At 48.9% G+C, this 21761-nt stretch overlaps 1 protein-coding gene across 5 annotated transcripts in view; it reads left to right on the plus strand.

Annotated features, from left to right (window-relative positions):
- Positions 1-21761, plus strand: part of SLC22A23 (solute carrier family 22 member 23) — a 165747-nt gene that overhangs the window by 63023 nt on the left and 80963 nt on the right. The window lies entirely within an intron of this gene.

The raw sequence follows: 21761 nt of genomic DNA on the forward strand, positions 1-21761 counted from the left end.
CAGAATTGACTATCTCAACCATGTCTAAGTGTGGAGCTCAGTTATGTTAAGTACATTCACTTTGTTGTGCAACTATCGGCATCATCCATTTCCGGCTGAAACTCTGTCCCCATCAAACACGAACGCCCCATTCCCCTCTGCCCCCCACACCTGCAGCCCCTGGCAACCGCCCTTCTGTTCTCCGTCTCTCTGAATGAGACGATGCCAGGGACGTGCAAAAGTAGACTCATCCAGTGTGTGTCCTCTCGTGGCTGGCTTATTTCACTCAGCCTCATGTCCTCCAGGTTCACCCATGTCGTAGCCTGTGTCCGGCTTTCTTCTTTACGCCTGAGTAATACTCCCTTACAGGTACAGACTGCATTTTGTTTGCCTGTTTGTCTGCTGATGGCTCTTGGGCTTGCTTCCCCCCGCCCCCCTGGCTGTTGTAAATCACGCTGCAGTGGACGTGACTGTGCAAGTAACGCTTTCAGCTCTTTTGGGCATGTACCCAGAAGTGGGGTTGCTGGATCCTGCCGACGCCCTTTCTTCATCTGGGAAACAAGAGGGCTGGCCCTCAAAGCCCGCTCTGGCCTTGGGGACTGTCTCCTACCATGTCCAGCGTGAGTGCTGGGGACCAAGGGCCCTCGGAGCCCCCAGCCCGCAGGGATGGCTGTCTCCAGCGGTGCCTCTCTCCTCTGTGGCACTCAGAACAGGGCTCTCAGAAGGACCCTGAGCCTCCCGTGGCTGCTTTGTTTTGAGCCCCTCCCCCAACTTTCTAAAGAAGCCAACTTTTGGAGGAGGAATAGGGAGAAATGAGTTACAAGTGGCCACTTTCAGAGTTCATAGATGTTGGCTTTGTTCATGGTTTCTGTGGAACAAGTGGGTGTTTCTTTTTCCTTCTCTCTTTTCAGCTGGGAGGCCTGCATGTCTCCCTCGGTGACTGCGAGGGCCGCCTCCCCCCAGCAGCCCTTCCTGCCTCTCTCTCTCCCCTCCCCTCCTGTCCCTTTCTGAACTCTAAGGTGCTTGCTGAGACTTGGTGGCGCCAATGTCATGTTTCTAGCTAATGTTGAGCTGAGTCCTTTAAAAGTCCATCTTGCCAAGGAATCAAAGACCTAGGACAGGTAATTTTTTAAAAGATTTTTTTATTTATTCATTTGAGAGAGAAAGCGAGAGAGCATGAGCAGGGGGGAGGGTTGGAGAGGGAGAAGCAGACCCCCCGCTCTGCGTGGAGCCCGACGTGGGACACAATCCCAGGACCCTGAGATCACGACCTGAGCCTAAGGCAGATATTTAACCGACTGAGCCACCCAGGCGCCCCTAGGAAAGGTACTTTTAAAAACATAGTATTGCTATCTCTTCTCTGTGTCCTGCAGGGACGGATGTTTCACAGGGAGTTTGCTCGCCGGGTCAGATGGGGCACGATGCATTTATTTTGGCGGCACGCTGCTTGACCTCAGAGCGGGGTCACTTGCTACAGTATTTTGGCAGCCTAATGGATTGTTTTGTGGATGCTGTTTAAAGAAGATGAAGTGAAAAAAATTAGGTGACCATATTTGCCCTCACAACATCCCCCCTCTAATGCATCTCCCCGTCCTGGCAACCAAGTGTTCTCTGAGACGTGTTTTGCCCTGAGGACAGGGGTTTTTAAAGTTTTCCATAGTGGCCGGTAGCGGGCGCTCGTGTGGGCTACCATGTGGGCTACCACGTGGGCTACCAGGTGGACGGGGATGCCCTGACTCGGCCAAGGACTTGCTGTGACCTTGGGGGACTTCCCCAAGGAATCCACAGACTTTTAAGGGAACCAAGATGATTGAGTCCAACAATGAGAGACAAGTCTAGTCTGTAATAAACTCAGCCATTGTGTGGCCCAATTAAGGCATCTGTGTTTGGGAACTTTTTGTTTTATTGTGATAAAATATACACAACCTAAAATTTCCCACTGTAGCCATTTGTAAGTGCACAACTCACTGACATTAAGTCACTCACCCCGGGGTGCCTGGGTGGCTCAGGTGTTAAGTGTCTGCCTTTGGCTCAGGTCATGATCCCAGGGTCCTGGGATCGAGCCCCGCATCGGGCTCCCTGCTCTGCGGGAAGCCTGCTTTTCCCTCTCCCCCTGCTTGGGTTCCCTCTCTTGCTGTGTCTCTCTCTGTCAAATAAATAAATAAAATCTTTAAAAAAAAAAAAAGTCACTCACCCCATTGTGCACCATCTCCACCATCCCTCTCGCGACTTTTTCATCTCGCACTGATATTCTATACCCATCAACCACTGACTCCCCCTAGACCCTGGCAAGCACCTTTCTACTTTCTGTCTCCGTGAGTCTGACTCCTCTAGGTTCCTCATGTCCATGGAATCATCCAGCAGTTGTCCTTTTGTGACTGGCTTACATCGCTTGGCACAACGTCTTCATGGTTTGGCCATGTTGTAGCCTGTGTCTGAAGTTCCTTCCTTGTTAAGGCTGAATAATGCTCTGTTGTATGCGCACACCACATTTTGTGTATCCATTTCTCTGGGAGGGACACTGACATCTCCACTACCTTTCAGCTGTTTGGACTACTGCTGTTCTGAGCATGGCTGTCCGAGTGTGGGTTGGAGGCCCTGCTTTCACTTCTTTTAGATCCGTACTCTGAAACAGAGTTGCTCAGTCATAGAGTCTGGAGAACTCTTAAAGTCACGCTATTCTTTGGAGAAGATCTTTGGGGAATCTGGCCTAACTCACTGTAAGCATTAATAAGTAAAAGATTAGGTTGACATTGTTTCAAGCAGAAGTAACAGGAGGCAACAAAACATGGTCATGATTGCATAATTAAGGTCCAAGCTTGAACTAGGCGGTGTGATGACGAAACCAGAAGACAGGGCTGGTCTTCTGTTTTGTTTTCTTGGTAGCATCATGTATACCCATGATTATTCTTGCCACTAGAGAAGTGTGGTTTTTAACTGATTTTCCTGTTGCTCTGATTTAAAAGTACTTGTAGCACTTTTAGTCTTCACTTGCCTATACTTTTAAAGAATTAAGCATTTTTATTTTTTATATTTTATTTATTTATTTATTTATTAGAATTAGGCATTTTTAGATAGAATGCCTGTTTAAAATGAGAATGAGGGCGCCTGGGTGGCTCAGTCGTTAAGCGTCTGCCTTCGGCTCAGGTCATGATCCCAGGGTCCTGGGATCGAGCCCCACATTGGGCTCCCCGCTCGGCGGGAAGCCTGCTTCTGCCTCTCCCCCTCCCCCTGCTTTTGTTCCCTCTCTCACTGTGTCTCTCTCTGTCAAATAAAATCTTTAAAAAAAATAAAATAAAATGAGAATGATATGGGACGTCTGGGTGGCTCAGTTGGTTAAACAGCTACCTTCAGCTCAGTTCATGATCCCAGGGTCCTGGGATCGAGCCCCACGTGGGGCTCCTTGCTCAGCAGGTAGTCTGCTTCTCCCTCTGCCTGCCACTCCCCCTGCTTGTGCTCTCGCTCTCTCATTCCAATAAAGAAATAAAATCTTAAAAAAAATAAAATGAGAATGATAGATTACAATCTATTAATATAAAGTTGACATATGGTAGGAGATTCTTCCTTTTAGAGAGGCTCATCTGCTTGGCTTTGCAAAGACACCATGGAGTGTCTTTTCTGTTGTAAGCTAGTGCACTCGTATTTATCTGCACTAGTGTTTATTTCAACATACAAAAAAGTGACCTACACAAAACTTCTGTGTTTCTGCTTATTGTGGTCTATAGTCAATAAGCATCTGCTGTATTAATGACGTGCCTGCTAATTTTGGCCTGACACCTTCTTGGTTTTGTTCACTTGTTTAAGCAGTAGGGGTGTCCATCATTGCTACATGCATACAGTCCCTGGCCTTGTTCTCAGCCCGGCAGAAACCAGAGGGGACTTGAGGCTAGCTGAGTAAACTGACATTGCCACAGCAAGAACAATCTTTTTAAAAGACAACTTTGATCATGTCTGTACACTCCCTGGCCGAAATCCCTCCAAGGCTCAAGTTGCTTTTGGAATAAAGCACACATTTTTCCCTGTGGCTCACGAGGCTTACTAGCGTGGCCCCAGGGGACCCTCGCCAGCCCTGCTTTCCCTACGCAGCACTTCACTTGCTGGTTTCAGTTCCTTGAAAACTTTGCAATCTGTTGCATCTCTGGGCTCTCGCACAGGCTCTTCTTTGCTAGAACACTCTTGCCTGACTTCTTCTCAGGGTGAAATTTGTTCCAGTCCTTAAGTGACATGTGCCATTTTCTGTAGGATTCTCTTCCTGGCCCTCGCATCTGAGTTAGTGGTCCCTCTGCTGTGTGCCCAGAGCACTTTCTGGGGCCTTTCTTACTGCATCCTAGCGCTCATCCCATGTTTCTACTTATAAAATTTAGTCGATTAAATATCGAGCAGACATAAAAGGGCTAATGAAATATAGGTTGGCTGGAAAAGATTCTGACACCATGCATCTCTGTGTACTCACCACCCAGTTCTAGAAGAGGAATATGGTCGTGACTTTTGAAATGCCCTACACAGCCCCTCCGCGGCCATCCCTGTCCCCCTGCCACCCTCCCACTAACCATGAGCCTCGCTATGCTGTTACTCCTCACCCTGCTTTTCTTTATAATGCCTCATCTTTTGGGATCCATAAACAATATAGCATTTCATTTTGCATGGCTCGGGGCTTCTAGTAAGTCAGCTCATATGGCATGTGTTTTCCTGTGGGCTTTTTTTCTCTCCACATTATTCCGAAGATGCATCTATGTTGACCTTTATGGCTACAACTCATTTGTTTCACTGCTGTGTAAATATATCACCATTTTTTGGCCTGTAATTTGCTTTTTACATATTTCTGTGCCTCCTCTTTCCCTTAGGCCCCATCTTTATCCCTACACACAAGTTTAAATTCCCAAAGGACAAAGATTGAGTTTATCTTGCCCACTGTTGTGTCCTAGTATCTGGCACGTAAGAAAATATTTGTGAAGCGAGCCCTATGCCCTTGGGCCTAAGGGTTTGCCCGTGAGTGGTAATCAACGCAACCCCATCCTTTTTTTTTTTTTAAGATTTTATTTATGTATTTATTTATTTATTAAGAGAGAGAGGGAGAGAGCGCGTGCACGTGCATGTTGGGAGAGGGGCGTTCGAGCACAAGCCGGGGGAGAGGGAGAGGGAGAGAGAGAGAATCTTAAGCAGATTCCCGGCTGAGTGCGGAGCCTGATCCAGGGCTTGATCTCACGATCCCGAGATCACGACCTGAGCTGAAACCAAAAGTCAGACGCTTAACCGACTGAGCCCCCCCAGGCGCCCCAGAGCGACCCCATTCTTGCTTGGCAGGGACCTTTGCTCCCAGCACCCTCCCTTACTGCAGCACTCGGGACCAGGGCTCAGCAAACTTTTTCTGTACCAGGCCAGATGGTAACTATTTTAGACTTTGGGGGCCATATGGCTTCTCATGTAACTCCTCAACTCTGCCATCGTAGTGTGAAAGCTGCTATAGGTAATACATAAACAAATGGGCGGTCCAGTAACACTTTATTTACAAAAATAAGCATTGGGCCAAATGTGGCCCACAACCTACAATGTGCCAACCTCTGTTTAAAGGACTTTCCTGGTTCCGTGTGTCTAGTTCTGGCCAATGAGCTGTGAGCAGAATTGACGCGTCCCTACTGTCTGGAGCATTTAATTACCTATTGACCAGTCCTGCTACTTGATCATCCTGTGCCTTCCAGGGGGACCCTCCCGGTCTAGTACAGACAGGGACAAACAGGGTGGGTTCCTGGCACCTTATCAGGCCCTCAGGCAAAAGGATATGGCTGTAGTCAAGGTGGAAAAGTAGCAGCTTTCAGACTAGGACTGAAATGCATCTTCGAACTTGTCATGCATGTGTATAACATATAGATCGTGTATGTATATAACATATAGACTAAAGGCATGGATAAAAATACTACTGTAATATTTGAGTTGCAGGCTGCAGAGTTTGGATCTCCACTTTGCCATCTTTCATCCCCACCCTTTCTTTCCTGGTTCCTGGCCGGCATCTGAGGCTTGAGCCTGGCCCGCTCTGCATACAGAGAGCTGAGAGTTGCTGTCTTAACTCTGCCAAGCATACAGCATATAGCCCGATGGAGAAAATGTTGACTTCTATTTGTTGGATTAGCAGAACAGCTTCTTTGGAGAGTTCTTTTTTTTTTTTTTTTTTTAAGATTTTATTTATTTGACAGAGAGAGACACAGCAAGAGAGGGAACACAAGCAGGGAGAGTGGGAGAGGGAGAAGCAGGCTTCCCACTGAGCAGGAAGCCCGATGCGGGGGCCCGATCCCAGGACCCCGGGATCATGACCTGAGCCAAAGGCAGACGCTTAACGACTGAGCCACCCAGGAGCCCCTCTTTGGAGAGTTCTGAGCACAAGTGGAGGAATAACACATACTGGGTCATTTTCCTTACATTAAGTGGACCCCCTTGCACTCACGATATGGGAGCAAACCACGTGGAACATTGCAGTGAAAGAAGACAGCCTCGGACAGATAGATTTGAAACCTGAGTTGGTTTGGGTCTTCTCATGATTTAAGCGGGGATACTTACACCTACTTCACAGGATTATTGTGAGGAATGCAATTTGCTTGTTGCTTTAGCAAATTAGTTTGAAAGAAATATGGCTGAAGGGAGGTCCAGATGATGAGGATAAGAAAAAGAATAGGATTGACCAAAACCAGGGCTCACCATGCACTGCCAGGCACTGTTCTAGTACCTTACTCCTCATTCCACCCTTACGGTGACCGGCGGGGGGGGAAGGTACTATTACTGTCCCCCTTCACAGATGGTGAATAAAGCACAGAGAAGGCCGGTCACTTGGCCAGGGCTGCTCGGCTAGTAGGTGCTAGAACCAGGGGGGCTATCCGTGTGTCCACCTGGAGGGTCCCCGCCCTTCACCAGATCACTGCTTCTCGTGGTATTGGTACCGATGCTTTAAGTTTGCCTATTGTTACATTGTTACCGGGGAAGGCTCCTGAAACCCCTCACTGCTGAGGTGACTTGGTCAGCCCCATTCTGCTCTCCTGTAATTGACATAGAAAGTGGCCTAGAGACGTCGGCTATTTCTCTAAGGACACAGGGCATCCAGGAAATCATATCAGTGTCTTCCCATATGATGTGTATTTGAGACATTTTAAAAGAATGAGCTGCACATAGCAGAGTGTGGATGTCACTGATGCCTCTTGCCAGTATTTCCCTTGAGATGGGGCAGGCCCGTGTGTCTAGTTCTGGCCAATGAGCTGTGAGCAGAATTGATATGTCCCTTCTGGTCCGGAGCATTTAATCACCAGTGAGACAGCCTCGAGGCCTGTAACACATCAACCAGCAACATTCAAGATGGGATCTGATCTTCGAACCCACACCCCAAGTGACAGTGATGAGCAGAGCCCCCCGCCAGCCCTCAGTGGGCATGTAGTGTGAGCAAGAAATAAACTTGCAGTGTTGTAAGCCTCTGAAATTGTTAAGAGATGATTGGTTCTGCAGAACAACATAGCTCATGACTAATACACAAACCTGCTGCAGTTTTCTGTCCTTGCAAACAGCTCGTTTGTACAATTTTTTTTTTATTATTACTTGATGTGAGTTAGGACTAACATGAAAGAATATTAGCATTGACCTTGGGTGTGCAGAGTTTTGTAGAGAGTAAATAAGTTACAAAATTGGGGTCCAGTTCCATAAGACTTTGTACAAAGTCTTATACCAAAATGGCTGATTTCCTGATACTGTCAAGAAATGTTTCGGAGCACCTGGGTGGCTCAGTCGTTAAGCGTCTGCCTTCGGCTCGGGTCGTGGTCCCAGGGTCCTGGGATCGAGCCCCACGTCAGGCTCCCTGCTCGGCGGGAGGCCTGCTTCTCCCTCTCCCACTCCCCCTGCTTGTGTCCCCTCTCTCGCTGTGTCTCTCTCTGTCAAATAAATAAAATCTTTAAAAAAAAAAAAGAAAGAAATGTTTCATTGGCAGGCCATTGTTAGGGGGACTCAGATGTATATAAATACCATTAACTGGTACATGCAAGTTATTCCCTTGATATTCTTCCTATCAGTTCCTTATTCCTGTGGTTTATAGGAAGACCTTCTACCCACACCTGACCCATCTGTGTCAGACCTTACAGGGTAGGCTAGTGTAGGTGCTGTGTTTAACAACATCACTCCTGTTTGCCCAAACGGACTTCTGTTCATTTGCAACTTCCACCTAAATATTTCCAAAACCTGCTTAACTTGTCAAGTTTGGGCAAACCGTTCACCCCGTTGGACCTGTAGAGTCAGTATGTTGTTCACATATCAAGCACCATTCCTGCCCTGTTTTCTATCAACTGTGTCTTGAACATCTAGGATTTCTGTATCTCTCACCTTCTCTCCCCCTATCTGTCATCATGTTCTTCATATTCTTCTCTGTCTCGTGCTCACACACAGGCATTCTCTCTCCCTCTCCCTTGCCCCCCTCCCCAAAGATTTAAATCGATCCTGTTCTAAGATTCCCAACACTGGGGAAATGTCTGCACGTTATTCATCATCCCTAATGAACAAAACTGCAAGAACCTTTTGAAAGGCTTCTGCTGGGAACTGAGGGAGGCTGGAGCAGTCATCAGTAATCTGAGCTCACCCAGCTGCATGACTTCAAGTGGGAATTGCATAAGTTTCTGCCTTAAGCACGTCCTCCAGAGGTTTAGGTTTTCAACTTGTTTTCAACTTGTGATACGGAGCAGGGGTAGAATTAGTGGGAGAAATTTAATATTGAGGGAAAGGAAACATGGCAGCATTCCAATCCCCACGAGGTATGTTTGCCTTTCTCTTTCACAGAAGCTAAAATTTCCAAAACCAAGTAGAAGCGCTATCCGCCCTCTCCTCTCCCACCCCTCGCCTGGCAGGTGCGATACCCTGAGTTTGCTGCTCCGTGTCCTTGAGTTCATTGACAGTGTCTCATAGCAGGAGAGAAAACTTTCATCCTTGAAAATGAGAAGCATACCCTGAGCTTTCCCAGCGAGCATTTGATGATCTTTAAGGTTTATAGATTATCATTGAAATGTGGGCCTTTCCCTCAGAGAGCTTCTAATCTAGTAGATTATAAGACGTTTGCCAAGAAGAAAGAGTGTCTCGGGGGGAGAAGACACTTAAGCCCCTTTGGTAGAAAAGAAAGATGTTTTAAATTTCTGCTCTAGTCTACGCACAGCAGAGAGCGGAACTTGTCTCAGAAGCAGGCCGGGTACAGGAGAGCATCCCCAGAGAGCTCATTAAGGGGATCGGACTCACATCATGGAGAGAACAGCGCAGACATGGTAGGCTGGCAGGGAGGCCCAGGCCAGGCTGTCCTATAAAGACGGGCTTTGCCGGAGCTGCAGCTTTGGGCCCAGACTGCAGCCCAGCTCGCCCTTCCTGTTAAAATCTGCCGTGGCAAGAGGTTAAGAGATGTACCTACGGCCAGACAGAGGGTGTCTGAACCCAAGGCAGAACTGAGACCTCTGAGTAACAGACTGATGGCCCCCAGATAGTGACGGGAGGTCGGAGTTGTCAGGGAATATGTACAGAAAGGAGAGGAACTGATGCTTCTCAAGGAAAATGGAGGCCTCTTGCCTGAGGAGTAATGACAGTAATGAGCGTCTATAAAAAGTTTTGTTTCAGTGCCCCTCGAGTCTTGCAAGACAAAGTCCTGACACAGGACTGAGGGTTTCATGTCCTGTTGGCCTTTAATTCAGGGAGAACTACCAGGTTCTCCCTGTGCACGCCCAGTGACCATATTGATCCGTTGGCCATGTTGACCTCTGGCCTCCCAGCGCACCCCCTTGACAAGTGCAGCCCGGCTGGAGGGGCTGTCCGGAGCGTCAGCAGTACCGAAGGGTGGAGAGAGTTGAAAGCATGCAGGAGTCAGTGTGGGCCATCGTTGATGCTTTCCGGGTAAACAGATCCCATGGAGATGTCACCTAGCGCTGACGTGTGTCCGGGGCTGTGGGAGAAGCACTCCCAGGAGCTGCCGAGCAGCAGTGTCCTCAGCCAGGCAGACTGTGTATGTCATGTTGTTTTTGGAGTGGCCGCCAGGCTGTGGGAGGGCCTTGAGGTGCTCTCGGAGCATGCATTCTCTGGAGGAGAGAACACCCCAGGTGTGAGGCGCCCACACCTCCTTCCCAGAGCCACTGCCCTGCCTACGGGAGGTCCTGCTTGTCTCAGTGGTCTCCTGACTCTTTCCCGCCCCACCGCTTTGTTCACCAGTGTGACTCTGGGTGCCCGTGGTCTCTCTGGAACAGAATCAGCATGTTCACTCTGATTCTGCAGCTTAACTGAGTTTGCTGCAACCCACAGTTGGAGAGACAGCCTGACTTCTCTGTTATGGTGTGGCTGCCCTGGATGTGACCCCCACTAAAGCCAGGGAAGGGGGGTACCTGCCCATCCTCATGTTGCTTACGGACCAGAGGGAGGAAGAGGCATCTGCACCCGGTCTGGGCACAGTTGGTGCGCGGTGCGGGCAACTGCCCCAGCCAGGAGGGTGGAGGCCTTCCTGGAGGAGGTGCCGTCGGAGCAGCAGGAGGGCTCTTTCACCCCTTCCCCAGGGCTCTCCTGCCTTCGGAGCCCCTCTTCACTCTGCTCCCAACCCTCCTCCCCACACCTTCATCTGTACCTGAAGTGCCTTCTCCTTCCATCTGCCATTTGCATTTCGAAATCCTACCGGCTTCTCATTGAGCCAAGTCAAAAGGCCTTTTTTTTTCCTTTTTCAAAACATGGAATGCTTCATGACTTTGCCTGTCATCTTGTGCAGGAGCCACGCTCATCTGCTCTGTGCCGTCCTGTTTCACGTGCTGCCCAGGCGAGCACAGAAGGCCCTTTCTCCGCACAGGCCCTCCGTCTCCCCGCCTCCAGGCCGGGGTACGGGCCCCTCATTCTCTGGGCCCCTGCCCCGCTTGACTTTGCCTTTTATATGATCAGTGGCACTTCCGTCTCCAGCCAGCCTGCAGAGTAAATGTGTGTCCCATCGGGTTTTGTCCAACGGACCCAACACAGTGTTTGTACAGTGAACTGCACCTGAATACACTGAGCTGTGCTTAACGGACACTATACTCAACAGACACTAAAAATATTTGTAATATAAGTGCATGCATTACAGGGTTCTGGAGGGGAGGGGGCGGGGGGATGGGTTAGCCTGGTGACGGGGATTAAAGAGTGCATGTTCTGCATGGAGCACTGGGTGTTATGCACAAGCAATGAATCACGGAACACTGCATCAAAAACTAATGATGTAATGTATGGTGACTAACATAACATAATAATAAAAAAAAATAAGTGCATGAATTAAAGATTGATGCAGGGTGGCTAAAAGTCATGGAAACTTAGGAGCAGGGAAGAAGGACATGAGCAGTGAGAGCTGGGAGCAAGCCGTCCTGCGGGAAGGAGGGCTGGAGGTATTTCGTGGCAGGGACAAGAAGGCGCGTTCTAGAGTGGGAGAAGAGCTTGGTGACAGCGTCAGATTGCAGCTGCAGAGAATGAGTACGGGGGCTGTGGACGATGGCAGGGCTGGCCGGGGCGCAAACATGGCTCCGGAAGGGCGGCTTCAGAGGAGAGCTCGGGGGGTGGGGGGGTTCACTTGGCACCATGATTTGGTGTTGGCCTTACTTGGCCAGGGCACAGCGACGGTGACGTGAATTGTCCCGATCAGACAGCGAAAGGAAGAGGGAGGGAGGAGGAGGCCGGGTGTCTGGTCTTTGGTCTGGCTTCTCGCTACTGGGTACCACTCTGAATTGATGGTACAGTAAACGTCCGTATTCCGAAGGCAGCAGTTATATTTCCTGCTATGCCCTACCTGGCACAATTGTTTAATGAAATCTGCAGAAGCTTTATTACCCCAAATGCAGTGTGTTTTTCCAGAGAAATAGATCTGGCTATAAAGTATTCAAAGACGAAATATAGAAAAGACTTCCTGATGCCTGCTGGAAATGGAATTGAAATACACACAGCACCAAATGAATCTCTCTCCACCATTAAAATTCCTAGTTTACCAACTACTTAAAAGGCAAATTCAAGTAAACAGAAGAGGCATGTGCTTTCCTCTAAGGGGAATATTTTAATCAGGATCGAGACAGTTTGATAGACATTTCTATCTGGATCTCTTCTTTCTGCCCCATTAAACCAGAAATTGGTCTTTGCCATTAGTGACCTAGTATATGTGTTCAAGGCAAGATAATTAACTGGAAGGGGGCCATTTTGCAGCATCGCTAATCCTGTCATAGTTAAGACCAGCCTTGAATGTTCAGTGCAGATAGACACATCCGTGGCTCTGTGTCCCCTCCCCGGAGAGACAGACTCTACACAGAGCGGTAAATGACGAATGCTGGAAAGAGGTTGCGTGGGAGGCCTGAGCCACCCTCCCCGCAGTCCTCTCTCTGCCACGCTGGGATCCCCGGCACTGGCCCACTGGCCCACGGTGCTCCCCGGGGGTAAAGCACCGCCATGGCCATCGTGGCTAATGGTTTAGCTGGCTGCGTCGCTGGGCAGGACATGTGGAAAAGCAGCTAGCTTCCCGAGGGTCAGTAGCTGATAGTCTAGTTCCAAACACAGAATGTGCTCAGGTAGAATCGTGAGAATTCATCAGATCCAACTGCAGTTGTGTAAGCAATATTTTGACAGGGAGTGGTTTGTTTTGAAGCTGGGCGTACTGGAAACGTTAAATGATGAATGGGGTGGATAAAGCAACTATCAACTAATTCATTTCCTCTGGGGCTTGCTTTTAAATTTTTTCTGCCTTTTTTTTTTTTTCTTGTAGCTTATTGTCACTTGAAGTCTCACTTCTTACAGCCCTTAAGACTGTTCGTATAAACATATTTTTTGTGTGAAATAGAGAATGTCTGTATTTTCTGCCCAGACTTCCTTACTCCTGTCAGTATGGCCATGACTCCCTCGCTCGGTCGCCCGCGCCCAACTTTGACACCCCGACACCCCGCTGCTGGAATTAGCTACCAGATTCCGTCCATTCTCCCTTCAGAAATGGTTCTTAAAACCCACAGCTCGTGTGCTAATTCCAACCCGAATCTATTGGAATCGTAAAGAGTCAGAGTGGGAAGGAACGTGTGCCATGGTCATGGGCCCCCCGTGAGCTGAGAAAGGGTGCGTTGTCCGGGGCCCTGCGTGTCTTCCCAGCAGACCTGGCCCCACCTTTGGTCTCGGGCTCTGGCCACACCTCGAGCAGGGGGGCATCGCATCATCCAGAAGCCTGTCACCCCTGCACCCTGCTCCAGGGCTCCAGCCCATCAAGCCATCCATCTCTTCTGCTCCCAGCTAAGTCTTACCCAGTTGGCCCTTTGAACACTGTCACTCTCATCCTCACTGGCTGCCCATCAGTTTGGAACTCTAACTTGTCAGGGTTGTCATCGTTGGATTTCACTCAGTTTTACCCAAACACACCCCTCACCCCAGCCAGTCTTCCCTTGGTGCCCTCACCCTGCGCTGCTCATTGCTGGGTCCACCTCTTTGCTCATATTGTTACCGTCATGGGGATTGCCTGTTTTCCCCTCTGACTCCTCAGAACTTGCCTTTGAGATCTCCCTCAGTGTTCCCCGAGACCTATCATTGCCACTCTGGGCTGTGCTGGCCTCCCATGCCGAATGGTTGTTCTCTGCCATCATGTGCACCTGAGTGCTTACCGTATGTGAAGCGTGGCACCATGGCGAAGACGCAGGGGGGCACCGGGCAGGAGCCTGCCACACAGCTTAGAGTCTAGCACAGGCATGAAAACATGCATACAAATAATTTTAGTGCAGGACGCCTGGGTGGCTGAGTGGGTTAAGCATCTGCCTTCAGCTCAGATCATGATCTCAGGGTCCTAGGATCGAGTCCCGCATCGGGCCCCCTGCTCAGCGGGGAGCCTTCTCCCTCTGCCGGCCGCTCCCCCTGCTCATTCTCTCTCTCTCTCTCTCTGACAAATAAATAAAATCTTAAAAAAAAAAACCCCACACTATTAAAAGAAATCATTTTAATGCTGGGTGGTACGTAGTAAATACTATGGTTGTTAAAGACGTGGATGCAATTGAGCCTGTTTATGCTAGTCCAGAACTCAGATTCTGAAGCCAGAGGATGTGCTGCTGTTAACTAGTTACGTGACCTGGGGAGTACTTCCCCTTGATGTGCTCGGCTTCCTCATCTGTGAGGATGGAGGAGGGAAGAGCGCCCCCCTCCCAGGGTTGCTGTCAGAACTACGGGAGTCGATGCTGAAAGTGCCCAGGGAGTGCCCAGGATGTAGCACGCACCAGGTAAGTGTTAGCTCTTACCACCCCACCTGCCATCACCCTCGTCCTGGGAGTCCTCCCCATCGTTGTCTCTTACACTTGACTGCAGATTTCAAGGACAGAAATCACAAGGTTAGGATCTTGCTGAGCATGTGATGGGTGCTTGGTCAACACTGAATGGGACAGTAGGTCATCTGATCCCTGGTTTCTCATGCGCTCGTGTTTCAGGATCAGTAGAGTGAGTAGCCTCCCTATGCCTGGCCCAGCACCGTTGCCAAAGTGAATTGGCTGAGGATAGTTGTGTCAAGAGTCCCTGGGATGGATGGGGTGGCGGGGGTGAGTCACTGGGACTCACAGGACTCAGCATCTAGTTTGGCTGTGATTTATTACAGCAAAGGGGTACAGAGCAAAATCAGCAAAGGGAAAAAGTGCTGAGGCAAAGTCTAGAGGAAACCGGGCTCAAGCTTTCCAGAGTCCCCTGCCGGTGGAGTCACTCAGGATGCACTTCACTGCTCCGGCAGTGAATTGTGACCACACGTGATAAATGCTGTCTACCAGGGGAGCTCATTAGAGACCCAGCACCCAGCTTTTTCCTGGAGGCTGGTCACACAGGCACCCTCTACTGAGCACGTACCAGATTCCAGACCCTCCAAAGGAAAGCAGGGGCTCAGCATAAACCACATTGTCTGTACAAAAAAGTGCAGCCACGGCAAGCCATGCTTCTCTGTTAAACTGGTAGGACTTCTGAAGTCCAAGTTCTCAGATGCCAGCCAAGGGCCAGCCAGGCGAGGAGACCTTTCTAAGGAGAGCAGTCTCAGGTCTGCTGTGTTGAGTCCTTTGTGCACAACAACTCAGACTGAAGCTACATGTTGAGCAAGCTTTTGACTAATTGGAATTTTACAGGACAAAGAGAAATCTCACCCCCTTGAGCATATTTGAAGCACTTCATTAATATTTGGTGATGAAATAATAACGGGGAGAAAGAAATGTGAAGCTACAATTTTGAGAGGAAAAACAATTCAGAATTTGAAAGAGATTTTTGGCCTGAATTGTTCCGTAATTTCTGTGCATCCTGAGTGCCCCCCCCCTGCCCCCTGTTCAGTGAGGATGGGAGATCCAGGGGAGCATGATTCCCCAGGCAGCAGGGCTGCAGGCTGCTCTCTGGCCTGCGGACTCCACCCCCAAGCATTCCCTTCACACAAGAAAATACAGCTCAAAGATAGGACACCTCTCCCAGTCCTTCTCCTCTGCCCTGCTCCGTCCATGACCTGGACAGGATTCCCAGGACGGCTGTTCAGAGGAATTACGCAAGCTTAGATGTTAGTGTGCCTTGCCATTTTCATCCTGCATTTTAGAATTCCTGTTTCTCCTTACCCCTTGCTGCGTTAACACCCTCCTAGGAAATACCAGAGGGACGTGGTTGACTGGTCTGACGTATGTCCTCTCACCAAGGAGAAAGTTCCTTTGTGCCAAACTCCTCCACCTGGATTGCACGCTTCAAGTGCCAGGTGTTTTCAGCCTTCCTCCCAGTGTTCATGCCCTTACGGCCGAGCTTTGACTCTGGACCAGGTTAACCTGCCTGTGTTAAAAAGCTCTGACACTTCTAGCTTTTCCTGCAGAGACTGAAACTGTTTGTCAGTTTCCTCATCTGTACAATAGGGACGATCACAGTACCTACCTAGATCCTAGGTAGTACATGGCCTGCAGGAGAGTTCTGGGCTTAACAGGGATGCCGTTTTTATTGGTTCTAAAATGCATCCCCCCTCCCTCCCACAAAAACACACTCCAGCATTTGTGAAATCAGAACGCATCTTACACTCAATGCCGTGTCAAGAGGTTAACTGGCAGCTTTTTCTTTCTCGGTGGTACATTCAGGAATGGCACGTCGTAATATTGATAGCACCATAGATTAGATGAAATACTGTAAAAGTTGGTAGCACTTAACACAGCGCCTCACAGGAAACAAACGTTCAGGATCGTTAGTTGTCATTGCCATTATCAGTGTCATGGTCATCATCAAACAGGATGCCCCTCCAGGAAGGACATCAGCTGTTTTTTTCTGTTTAGGTGTCTAATTTTTAAAACTCAGAAGACAAAGGTTCTTATCCCCACTTGGCAGATGAGCAAAGTGAGGCTCGAGAAGTCTGGGCAACTTCTCTTCCCGCCCCCCGAGAGCTGGCCAGGTGCGGACCCAGAGCCTGTAAGCTACAGCCCACTGACCAGCTCTGGCCACCTGCCTTTTTAATGTGGTCTGTGAGCTCTGAGTGGTTTTTACATTTTTTACAAGTTATAAAACATCAGAAGAAGAGTCATATTTTGTGACACATGGAGATTATGAAAAATGTAAGTTTCAGTGTCTGTTCAATAAAGTTTTATAGAACACAGACCTGCTCAGACATTTACAGTCTGTGGCGGCCTTTGAACCACAGTGGCGGGGGAGGTGCTTCAGAAACCACGTAGCCACACAACACCTGAAATATTTGCCATTTGGCTTTTGAAGGGGAAAATTCGCCGACTCCTGGTCTAGCTCTTTGAATTCTGATGTGTGTCCTTTTGAGGAAAGAGTTTCGTGCTCATCGTTCTATCTTCCATACTTGGTAAGCACTCAGTAAGTGCTTGCTAAATTGACTTTCCGTAATCGGTCTTCAGTCTAAGAAGTAAACCTCAAGTCCTGCCGGTTACCATGGCACCAGATAAACATCAAAATAAAATGCCCATAAGCTCAAGGAGAGGAAAACCAGTTACAGAGACGCTCCCAGGCACTTTTTCAAATGTTCATGTTCGTGTTGCAGTGTCTCTTAGAGAATAAATAAAGTGATTTCCTAAGAACGAGGCCACATTCCAGGAGCAGCTGGGTGGGTAAATAAGTCTCAGGTAGGAGATGTTTTCAGAAAACTGAGCACTTATCAGTTCGCTGCTTAGCTGCCTCAGGACCAAGTGCAGACCGCAGGGGGTTCAGCGATCAGAAGACCCTTAGGCAGGTGTGTGGAGAAAATGGATCTGTGATGTCTTGGCTTTGAAGGCCTTGTTGGTTTCAAGAGATCAATCAAAATACTGAAATTAAACCAGGATCAATGTTGCCTCCTCATTCAATGTTTACAAGGTAGGCAAGCATCGGCACACTCAAGGTCATTGTGGGGACTTGCTCAACCTGGAGTTTGAGCCAGCCGTCGGGCGCATGGGCCCACAGTCAGGTGATGGGTGCTGAAGTGAGCGAGGAGCTCCGCTACCTCTGAATGCAGAAATCAAGCCGCTCGGGGCGGGGGGCGGGGCACCCCGGGAGCTTCAGCAGCCTTGGGCCGACACAGCTGGCTGATGCCCGAGTACCTCCGCCAGTTACAGCCCTCCCTCCTCGCCCACCTGGACACGGCGTTCTCTGGAGCTCAGGGGTCTTGGGAGAGAGCTCCATTCTTTCCACCTGTGTGGAGAAAGTTTCCTACAAAGTCAGAACCAAGAGCTAGGGCCATCTGCCCTTGGAAGTCTGCAGGGACCCCCCCCCCCCTCAACCCCCGGGAAGACTTGAAGTTCCTCAAGGACTAATTCGAGATTCTTCAAAACTTGTTTTAAGCATTTGCAATTGTTTCATTAAATAATTTCCCTTTAAGTCATTTCTCCCCCAGAAACCTAATTTAAAAAGAGTTTTTACATTCCTAGATGCGGCTAACCACCTTCAGTTTTATACCAAAAAATCAATGGAAAAATAGGTTTAGAAGAAAAAAATCCCCCACCAAGGTGTTTTTTTTTTTTTTTTTTTTTTAATAGAAGCATGTGTTCCGTAAAGTGAGGTTTGGGACACTATACATCCTTAACAGTCATCCTCACAAAATCGGATCTCTTTTCGTATAATTTGCCTCTTTCTCCTGAAAGAAAATTATGATGCGCAATAATATTAATTGTGATTACAGTGTACTGAGTTTTTATTTTTCTTTTTTCTCTTGAGTAGGGAACTGTACCTATATGGAAGGGAAATTTTCGCAGGAAAAGTGTTAGGCTTAAGATATGTTAAAAATCACTTCGAATATTGAAGCAATATTGTTTCAACACATACACATTTTAAGGCTGAAGGATGTCAGCAGTCTGTGTGTTAAAATGCTCATGTGGACTAGGCCAGGGCCTTTAAAGAAAGCACTTCGAATTGAGAACCCAAACATATGTTTACACCGTTATTTCTAATAAGTTACCCATGAACTTTTGGAAAGCATTTGAGAGGTGGAGATTGCCTTGAACATAGGGTTGGAAGAAAATTATAGGGAGCTGATGACTATAGTCCTTGCTTGTCGTAATTTTTTTTGTCCTGGTATTTTTAATAAGGGGCCCTGCAGGGTGGGACATGGGATTCACCTGCCTTTCATTAGTCCCCTTCTGCCTGGAGTGTCCCTCTCTGTCTTGTGAAGAAATGCTTGAAGGAGGCCGGAGGAATTATCAGCTAAGCTCAATTATTCATGGGAATATTAAGAAGGAAAAAAGAGTATTTTCTTTAAAAAAAAAAAAAAAGTAAACCTCACACTTTAAGTGACAGTCAGAATTAGGTTAAAAATAGAGCCATCTCTGGGAAAGACCAGAGAATTTTAATTAGCTCATCACTCTGAGCAGTTCTGACTTGTCAGCAGGTTGGTCCCAGAGGGGATGCCAGGACTTCTGTGCTGTATACACATTTTTCTTTCAGTACGTTTAAGTAAAAATAGGAACTGATGTGCAGCCTCAACAAGCTGCCGGGGAGCCCACCTTATGAACGACATCCATCTCGGAGCCGGAATCACTGCGAGCCCCGCGTAGAACTTCTCGTCCCTTTGTTATTTCCACTGCTCTGGCTCCTTTCCCGATTCCTATTCTTGGGCCCCCTCCCCCTTCACAGCCCGCAATTCCCCCTTCTCTTGGAATCCTTTTGCATCGCTTATAGCATCAGAGGGTTTATTTTTATTTCCCTGAAATCTTACAGATTAAATTGCCCATCTTTGACTTTTTTCAGCTTTTAATCGCTCTGACCCACTTTATGTTGAAATTTGGCCAATTTGACAGAAACGAAAGCTCCTTTTAAAGCGGTACTTTTGAGTCTTCTGAATCTTTTTTGGGTCAGAGACCCCCTTTGAGAATTTGATGAAAACTACAGGCCCTTCCCCTGGAAAAATGCGTATCTTAGACATGCACACGCACGCACACACACACATGCACGCACGCACGCGCCCATCCAGTTTTACTTAAAAGTACAGAATATTAATGGTTATCCCTAAAACACATCTGTGGATCCTAGGATGAAAACTACACGGCTCTGGTTGAGCACAAGGGCCAGGAAACTAGGGGAGCCTGACTTGTGTCCCAAATGCTGGGGTCATGAGGAAGATGCATGATGTGAAGGACCAGAGCAGGGGGCCTATCTCCAAGATGGAGGTGCTAGCAAGTATTTTATCGTATAGAACCAAGGATTCAAATTTTGGTTGAAAAGCCCAGTACCAGAAAACACCTTTTGTCCAAAAGGGTGGGGATCTAGTTGTCGTGACTTCCTGCCCCTTGTCCCCATCCTCAGTCTCCTTGACCTCACGGGAACCCAGTGATGGGCTTTCCACGCGATGAATCCTGAAGTTTTCCTCTCAGGATGGTTGTTAAGCCGTGTCGTGAATGCCCGGCTCCTCCTCTCACTCTCCATGACCCAGATGGCCCTCAGTCCTGGCTGGGGTGGCCGTGGGCCTGCACTGCTTTGGGGGGAGGGTGGTACATGGGGAGTGAGATGACCACAGAGCTATCTGCAGGTGCTGCTGAGGCGAGGACCTGGGGCCGAGGGAGGATGACCCTGCAGGTCCCATCAGGCCTGGCTCGCTAATGCCTGAGGTGAGGGCATAGAGAAATAGACCCTTTCAATGATGACCAAAGGACGAGGCTTTGACTAGCCACCTAACTGCACCTGCAGGGACCCTCCCCCTGCCTCGAAAGTTTGATTTCCGGGCTGCTTAAGAAATGTGCCTTGAATTTCTGAAGCCTTTGCGACTGGAGCAGCTGATACCTCCAAGAAGCCCAGGAAAGCAGGAAGCCCCATGGAAAAGAGCATTTCCCTCGAGCTCCACGTGCACTTTCTCTGAAGGTTTGCTGACAGCGATGTCTTATCAGGAGTTCCTGGGGCACATGGAGTGACTGAGGCCACATTTTTGTGCAGTTAGGACCCTGCTCGTGTGCTCGCTGCCTAAGACTTGAGATCATCCCCTGCCCTTTCCTTCTAGAGGAAATATCGAAGGTGATTGCTGCAACACTGACAAATCTCAGTGTAATTTTATTTTGAAGTAGAGGACGGGGCGGGACACAGAGGCCGCTTGCTTGAGCAATGTGCCTACCATGGCTCCGAGGTCCATGGCAGCTTCTGCTGGGCATCACCTCTGTGGTTTAGTACTCTCCTAAGACTGATAGCTTGGGTGGGCATTTTGCTTGTGGAGCAGGTCCAAGTGAGTTTTGTGGACCTCAGCTTGACACTGGTCTTACGGTAACAATAGCAAAGGGGTTTTTTAATGGAAGTATTCTGGAAAATCCATCATGGACAGTTTCTATGGTTACAGGTTTAATCTGTGTTCTTTAGTGTTTAATTCCTTGCCAGAAATACTATGGAACAGAGAATGTGTGCTCTCCAGGGGCGGGTGTTCCTGCCAACCTTGTTCACTGCTGCATCTGCAGAACCCCAACAGGGCCAGGCATGCAGTGGGGACACAACAAATACTTGGTGACTGATTGGGCTGATCTAGAAGCCAGTATTTCGGGAAGTCCTAACCTTTCTCCGAGCTTTGTGCCAGGATAGGTGTATACAGTCTCCGCCCATGGCTCCCTGGCCCAGAAACCAGGATGGAGGACGAGTGTAGCCACAGAAGTTTTACCACCTCAGCGACACAGCAGCTCTGCACCTTATTCTCTTGTTCCTTTCACTTCCTCTTGGCTCCCGGCGACTCAGAACAGCTTTGCCCTCCTTCCGATCTGCTCTTCACTCCACGGCCAGAGTGACCTTTCTAAACCCCAAACCCATCACATCCCTCTGTGGCTTGGGATCCTTTCAGGGACCCGCGTCCCAGGCTTAGCCCAGTTATCATCCACGGCTCCCTGCGTGGCGCTTCCCAGCCCGAGCAGCAGGCCCACGAAGGATATGGGGCATGTCTCCTCCTCCCCAGGGCGGCTCCCTTGGCCTGGAGTAACTTCTTCCTCTCCAGCTGCCCCTTCACATGGGCGCTTCATGAGCTGAGCCTGAAATGCAGCAGTGGGGTCACCTCCTGGCGCCCTCCCCTACCTCTGTGTTGAATTTAGGTGACCTTCCTATAGGACCTCATCCCGCAGGGTGCGCAGGGCATGTGGGACAGGTGTGATGTCATCCTGTAGTATGAGCTCGGTGCCCAGACCCAGGCGTGTCATCACACAGTGTGAGCAGGGCGCGTGGGGCAGGTGTGACCCCATCCGGCACTGGTCCTGACTATTGTTTGTTTTTTGTTTTAATAAGGGAATTGAGTATGAAAGAATTTTTTTTAAGATTTTATTTATTTATTTGACAGAGAGAGACAGCAAGAGAGGGAACACAAGCAGGGGGAGCGGGGGAGGGAGAAGCAGGCTTCC

The sequence above is a fragment of the Leptonychotes weddellii genome, chromosome 8, assembly GCF_054177405.1.
Source record: "Leptonychotes weddellii isolate Sample4059 chromosome 8, ASM5417740v2, whole genome shotgun sequence".
Lineage (NCBI taxonomy): Eukaryota > Metazoa > Chordata > Mammalia > Carnivora > Phocidae > Leptonychotes > Leptonychotes weddellii.